This window comes from Montipora capricornis, chromosome 6 (assembly GCF_036669925.1).
Source record: "Montipora capricornis isolate CH-2021 chromosome 6, ASM3666992v2, whole genome shotgun sequence".
Classification (NCBI taxonomy): Eukaryota; Metazoa; Cnidaria; class Anthozoa; order Scleractinia; family Acroporidae; genus Montipora; species Montipora capricornis.
This window is the reverse complement of record NC_090888.1, coordinates 63,300,022-63,307,521: the sequence shown is the minus strand read 5'-3', so window position 1 is coordinate 63,307,521 and position 7,500 is coordinate 63,300,022. Positions and strand designations below refer to the sequence as shown.

Genomic DNA, 7,500 nt, shown 5'->3' with positions numbered 1-7,500 from the left:
AATCTTCGTGTGGGGCAGTAACGAACTAGTGATGAAACCCTTAGAAGGTCTACGCGGGAGGCATGAAATAACATGTCTGAACTCAAAGTGAAATTCTATTAAAACATTCTAGGTCTGTAACGCTTGACAATCCTTATTTATTTTCTCTGCTTCACCGGGATTGCTATTAATTGAATTAATTAACTTACTAAGTAAAGAACTTTCCTTATCAATAACATATTTTATTTGCTGTTACTCTTTCTTCTAAGATGATGCCCTTAGTTTCATTTCGGTAAATTTTAGTGAAAGGCTGCCTCTAAAGTGGTACCATCGGCATCCTCGGTCATCTTGTTTTTCTCCCAGGTATTTTCCGTTTAGATTGGATAAGTGGCAATTGCAGTACCACCAGGCACCAGTGGAACTCACAGCACAGTTTTGACGGCTCGATCTGTCATTATCTCTATCTTTTGTGGAAAACGCCATGTTATTATGCCAACGAATCTCCCGCTGTCCCTGAATATGGACTCACTTCAAGTCGATACTGCACCTTCTCGTCCCCAATGTTAAACCGACCATATTTGGCATGAGCTTTGGCTCCGTTCCAATCCTCCAGCCCCACTTGCAGAGAGCTGGGTCTAGAGGCCGTCAGCCTGTGGATGCTGTCGTTTCCTAACCAGAACTCACCCGTCAGCTGACCAAAGCCTGATTTGTAATCGTTCCATCCGCGATAGAAGTCAACCGAACCATCTCGTCTTCTTTGAAAGACGGTCCACCCTCCGCTGTCGGAGCGCATGTCACAATAAACATTGAAGGATCCTTTACCGTCGGGGTCGATCGATGGAGTAAACTCCACTGTGAGTTTGCCCTGATTTTATCAGATTTAAACAATCTGTGGCGTAAGATATAAGTAAAAAGTTAGCAATCGTGTGTTTAAAGTAAAGTGAAAGGGGCAAATTCGTTTTTGTCTTCATTAACTACACAGATGCAAAGATCAAGGTTCTGTTCGCTGATACTACCGAAATCACTAAACTGTTTTTACCCCGAAAAAAATGATCGATTGCATTTGAATTTTGGGCTTGCTCACGTGACCATTTGGAGCGGCCAGATTTGTGCCATTGGTGCCTTGTCATTCTTGATGTGAGCGAGGCCGTGGGAAAATAGTAACTGTTTATTTGTTCTCCACGACTGACATTGTGATAATTAAATTACTGCTTTGTTGACGATTCATATAATTTTCTCAGAGAATTTGTCTTCGAATTTACGTCAACCACAAGGGATAAAAACTCAACTTACTTCGGTATCGATTCCCGTGAACAATTTGTCGATACTGTACTGGTATTTATAAACCATACAATTTTGCTTTACGAGAATGAAATTTGAAACAACAAAGCATCACCTGTTTACATTCTGGTGGGTCTAATCTGCAGGTCGCAAGTCATTGTTTCACCAATACAGAAAGTATCCTAGACATTCATAAAAGCTAACCTTAGGCCAAAAAACGTTTGTTTAGGCCTAAGGTTAGCTTTCAAAGGGAAACTGTCACGAGAAGCGCATGCGCTAGCGTCTTGTGAAAACTTGAAAAGTGTTAGGTTAACGTCTTTAAACCGGTCTGGTGTCTTTTTTGTTGGTAGTCACAAATGTGCATACCCCACGGATATTGAATTAATCTCCGATTGGATGAATTTAGATTTATTCCCTCCAGTAAGTCCAAACTTCCCTACCCCGAGGAGAACTCATATTCTTTCCCAACCTTCACAATTATCTATGCGCGTTAGACTACTCTGCCACCGTAACAGCCTTCCGTTAATTTTGATGGAAGCAAAGATTTAATGTGGAATCTTTCCCCCCGCCATGACTGATTCAGTATTAACTAAACTATTCGATAAAGTGGACAGATGCTTTTTCTTTGAGAATGGCAAGCTTTAAAGGTAAGGATAATATTCTACGTTATTTCTAGATCTTGCCTCGTACTTGTGTGTTCCATTGTGAACATGTGAACACTATTTTGGATACAACGAATACTTCATTAGAAGTATTTTGCATAGAACGAATACTCCAATATTTCTTGGGAACCAGTTTGTTCGCCGTTTTGACGTATAAAGAAAATAAGAAAATAGATTTCAACGGCCAAACAAGATAAAAAATGAAACCGAATTAGCTATCGCCGTCACGGGGACTTGCAGCGGTCCCCCATCCAAGTACTAACCTCATTCGGAGGAGCTTAACCTTAGCTGACACGTAGACTAGCATCAACGATATTGTGATCTTCGTGTTACAATTGAAAGAAAAAAAACGGAAAGTTACAAAAACCCGGTGCCCGGTGTCTTGCCGTAATTTTGTCACAGGTGCATCCTTTGTTTCGTGAGTTGTCAGTATTAAACAAGCAAGGTAACTTGATCACAGGCGGGCGCTAAAATCGTTGTCACTTTCGATTTTGCGATTTTACTTGTACGACCAAAAGTAGAATAGAAAAATTGAACTCTGATTGAACATAACAAAAATCTCCCGAAATGTTTTTCGCTGATGGAAAATTGTTTTATTCTCGATCGACACTTCCTAGAAGTTCCTTGTGCTCTCCTTAAAAACTACATATTAATATTTATATACTTTTGCGTCAATATTTGTTTTGCATAAAACAGGCTAGCAAAATCCTTACCTTGCTTAGTTCGCATTTTTGAGCGTTAAAATAGAATTCCTGACCGTAAGTCACATATTTTGACGTCTCCCATCCAGATACTAACCCCGCTGGAAAAGGATTAACTTTAGAAACATTGGTCTTGGAAAGCTGTCAGCAGCTCAGAGTGCACGCTTAATCTTGTGGTGAAAAAGAAGTTGTAAATGATCAACATGTCAGCCTTGAAGCCAGCTCGAGTGTATAATCATGACGAACTTTTGTAGTTTCTGAGAACTATTTACTACTTGTAGCTTTTGTTGAGTTTTGAATCCATTATAGAGAGAGTTTTGGCGATCTAAACCCGGAATGGACTACTGGAATTAAGCTTTTTTCTTAACGAGATTTCAAGTTATTGTGGAACGTTTGGAACCAAGTTACTCTATTAAATGCTGAAATCAAGATTATGGAATTGTAAAATTAGAACTTTGGACTGGACTATAGAACACGCAATTACGGAATTTTTAGATTTTTGAGCATTGAGAGAAATAGAGTACAGATGTTGTCTTCTTGTCTTCGCCACGGCAGATTTAACAGATTGCAAGGAACTAAACGAGGATGACGGAAACCGGACTTCGAATGCAGGGCCCGGTTGTTCGAAAGCCGATTACCAAGAGAAAATGAGGGGACAGAGAAGGAGGCTCAAGGCGTTGGCCGGGATATGTTATGTCCACGAAAGTTATTTTTAGACGAGCGGAAGTCTTTGTTCTAGCGGAAGGCTGTCTTCTGAGACGTCCGCATGCAGTCTTGCCTCGCTCTCAGGTTCTTAGTGAAAAGAGAAAATGATGGCGCGCGTGGAAGGCTGATGAATATATATTTTCTTTCAAACATCGGACCGAGGTTGGCCTGCATGCGGACGTCTCGGAAGACTTCCGCTCGTCTAAAAATAACTTTCGTGGACATGACATATCCCAAGGGCTGGACCGGGAGCCTCCTTCTCTGTCCTCTCATTTTCTCTTGCGATTACCTTAATCCAGGATTAGCTTAAACATTTGTTTTATGTTTTCAACATTTTTGGTGACAATTTCCTTTGCTTATTTTTGTTTTTCAAGATTGACTTCTTCTAATGTAAAGGTTTACAGAATATAAGCGTTGAACGGCATTTGGGAGTAGAGAATAAAACTTGTTTTAAACCTTGGCTTTTGAACAACTGGCCCAGGATGATAAGTTGTTGAACTGTGATTTGTAATAAGTTTTTCGGATGATTTAAGGCTGATCTTGTAATTTTTGGATGAATGAAGTTAAGGAAGCAGGTAAAACTGCAAGATTTGAATAAAGTTTCCTTCCAAAAAATAAAAAAATCCCGTATCCTGATAACCTGCTAATAGGGCTTCGTTGTTTGCATTTGCAAATTTAGTAACATTAATAACGAGTTTTTATATTACAGATTTATCTTTCTGGTAATCTCTCGCCATTTTCCGAAGTTTACCTGTACTTGAAGTTGACTGTAACTGGACAATTTGTGTTAACTGTTTGCGCATTCCACGGATACGCCCATGTAGGCGTCTTGTTTCAAGTTGAATCGACAAATTCAAAATGGCGTCCACTGAGGAGGGCCATGGTGGACAAAGGAGAAACTCTGGCGAATATACGTGACCCACGCGTGAGTCCATGATGGCGGCTAGAATTTTCCGTGGGCTCGAGAGCCAACAAACTCGAGCATGCGCAGCTCATGACAGTGCCCCATTAACAATGTTTAGGATATTTTCTGTATTGGTGAAACAATGACCTGCGACCTGTGACCTGCAGATTAGACCCGCCAGTTTACATTCAACTGCCTCCCAAGCGCGTGACATTCTTATTTTCTTCTTGGCCAAGCGCGCAAGTCTTTACACTACCTCGAAGTATCCAGCTTACGCTTTGCCATGTAAGTTACTGAAGGTCTGCTTTTATCAGTAGTTGCACTAAATCTAGTTCTGGTTCTTCCAGCTTTTTCGGTTGACCCTTAGCTGTGTGACGACGGAAGTAATTTTCGGTTGCATGTTTGACAAAATTTGTCCTCCATATTTTTGAAACCACTCATTTTGTACTTTAATCCTATGTCTCTAAAACTTCCCGGGTAGAACTCTGTTGAAACATCTTCCCCTCCGCTCAACCATCAGTGACAACATACCATTTCTAAACAGTGAAAAGTTCTTCGTACACAACACATTCCCCTCAAGCCGTGGTTATTTCTTTTATATTTTCCCACAGCCTCGCTCAGCCTCGCTGACACGTGACAAATCGGGGCGCTTCAAATGGTCACGTGAGCAAGTCGAAATTCAAATGCGATCGATCATTTTTTTCGGGGTGCAAACAGTTTAGTGATTTCGGTAGTAGAAATACGACTGAGTCACACAAGAATTACTGATATCACACACTTTGGACTTTTCTTCCTAAAGTATAGCAACACTGAGTTCTCTCTTGAGTGACCTATGAGCTTCTGATTTATCTTAAGTTCTTCCAGCCTCATATTTTTATGAAAACAGATTTTTATTGGCCTCTGTTGGTTTATATCCTGGTGAGGAGAAACAATAATGTAAACAATGGTTCATATCTCAGGGAAAACGAGGGTCGGTAGGTTTCTCTTCATTAACTACATAGTGGCTGTTGGAGACTGAAAATTGCAACTGAAATTATAGTCGTTGATTGCGTGAACTGAAGTAATTGTCAGTTCCGTTTTCTAAACCTTTAAGGTATTAATAGGTGCGTTCACACTACACGTTTCAAATGCACTTGAAGTGTGTTTGATGTGAACTTGAGACGAACTTGTATGTGAACGAGCCTTGCTTCACTTGACTGATCGTACTTAGTCACCACAGAAACCCAAAAACATCAAAGTTCCGAAGTGCACTTTCAAGTAAGGTCGAAACGTTTCTTGAGAGTTCACTTACCCAATCAAACTGTCGAAAACTAATTATTGTGTTATCAATCATCTGGAGCTTCGCTGCCGTCGATCAGCGCGTTCTTCTTGATTCTTTTTCTTAAGTATGGAGCTTGAAACAAGGGGAATGAGGATAATTAATCTCGTTGACTTCAATTTAATGTAAGTTCTGTTTTATACTTTTTTACAACAACAACAACAACAACAACAACAACTACAACTACTACAATCTTCATTTCATCACGGGATCACTTTCACTTGGTCTTCCAGTGAGCCGTAAAAATTAGGAAGACTATTACATAAGTTACAACAATATCTAAAATTATATTAATGGGTGATCTTAAAATGCAATAATGGAAGCAGTACAATGAATTTTGATTCAGGATTTACAATATATTAAATATTATTTACACAAGCTCCTAGAATTTACACACAAAAAATTATACGATTTTACTAAAAGTTATATAATTCACTTAGGTTTTACTTGATTTCACTTAGAATATCTTTGAGGAACGATTTAAAAAGAGCTAGGCTTTCCTGTTCTCTCGTCTCCACAGGGATTTTAGGAGCCGGTAAGATTGATTGATTGATTGATTGATTGAAGAACGATTCAATTATTGCGTAAGAATAACAGCTTTTGAGGCTGTTATTCTTATGCAAATAAGTAGCGGGATGTTCAACATTTTTAAAAACCTAGGTATAGACTGACCTTGGTAGCCAGAATTTGTCAGAAACCGGCTAATGAAGCTGAATGTTTCCCAGTATTCTGCAAGTTTTTAAAATAAGATTTGACAGGAGCAAATGAAAAATAAGCGATGGGAATATTCACTTTATTTCACGTCAGTGTGAGCTGAACAAAAACTCTCGGAAGGGAAAGTAGTGAGTGGAACCAGCTACTTTGCCACGTTGGTGAATCTGTCTAAAAAGCCCTAAATAAAAGGCAAGAATCGAAGGGTTTGAGTGCCCCTACAAAGGCACGCTCATAAGAAACGACAGCAGACAAGGTATTGCTATAGAACGGCACTTGCACATGAGAATCGAAGAGTTTAAAAGATACTTTGCCAATCATAACTTCTTCGTTCTCCAATAAAATCGCGTAAAAAGCATTATTCACCTTTGTCATCATCATCTGTTGGCTGCAGAGCAGGCAACTACTTGAGCGTCCCCCAACCACAATGGTCCTGTGCCAATTCAGACAGCTTGTCCAGGCCAATCATGTTGTCTGTGTCTCCCAATAGGTGTTGAATGTACATGTAACTGAGAAACAGGGTTCGTTGCCTTCCTGGTTTCCTCTTCCCATGTGATGGAATATACAGTGCATACATGTACTCCTTGCATGGCTCACTGATCAGGCATCCTAAGTACATGGCCCAGAAACCTAAGTTGACGGGTTCTGACATTTTCCGCTGGCGGGGCAGTCTGAGTTAGATCATAGATGGTAGCATTGGACAGACACCCTATCAATTCTCTTGATGTTGAGCATAATTCTATTACATGAGGTATAAAAGGCATTGATGTCACTTTCCGTAGCTTTCGACAGGACCCACGACTCACAACCATATAGAAGGACAGTGACACAGTTGGTATTAAATAACTTGATATTGGTGGAGATTGAGATGCTGGGGCATCTCCACAGACCTCCCAGCTTCCAAAAAGCTGTCCATGCAAGCCCTTTTCTTCTCTTGAAATCCCCACTACTAGATGCCATCATGGAGCCAAGGTATTTGAAGTCTTGTACATGGTTGATTGTACTACCATATACTTCTAGTGGAGGCTGTGGACAGCAGTAAATCACTATATACTTTGTCTTGGGAGCACTGATGACGAGTCCAAGGTCAGCAGCAGCACTGGCAGTTCTGGTTAGCTGGGACTGGGCACGAGAGATGGAGGACTCAAGCAAGGCGATGTCATCTGCAAAGTCCAAGTCATTTAAGACTTTTGCTGGGTACCTTCGTGATTTACGTGGGCACGTCAGAACTCCAGAGTC

At 40.4% G+C, this 7,500-nt stretch overlaps 1 pseudogene; it reads right to left on the bottom strand.

The window, feature by feature from the left end:
* Nucleotides 1-243: 243 nt before the first annotated feature.
* The window catches only part of LOC138054277 (fibrinogen-like protein A), a 9,247-nt pseudogene continuing 1,990 nt past the window's right edge, over nt 244-7,500 (bottom strand).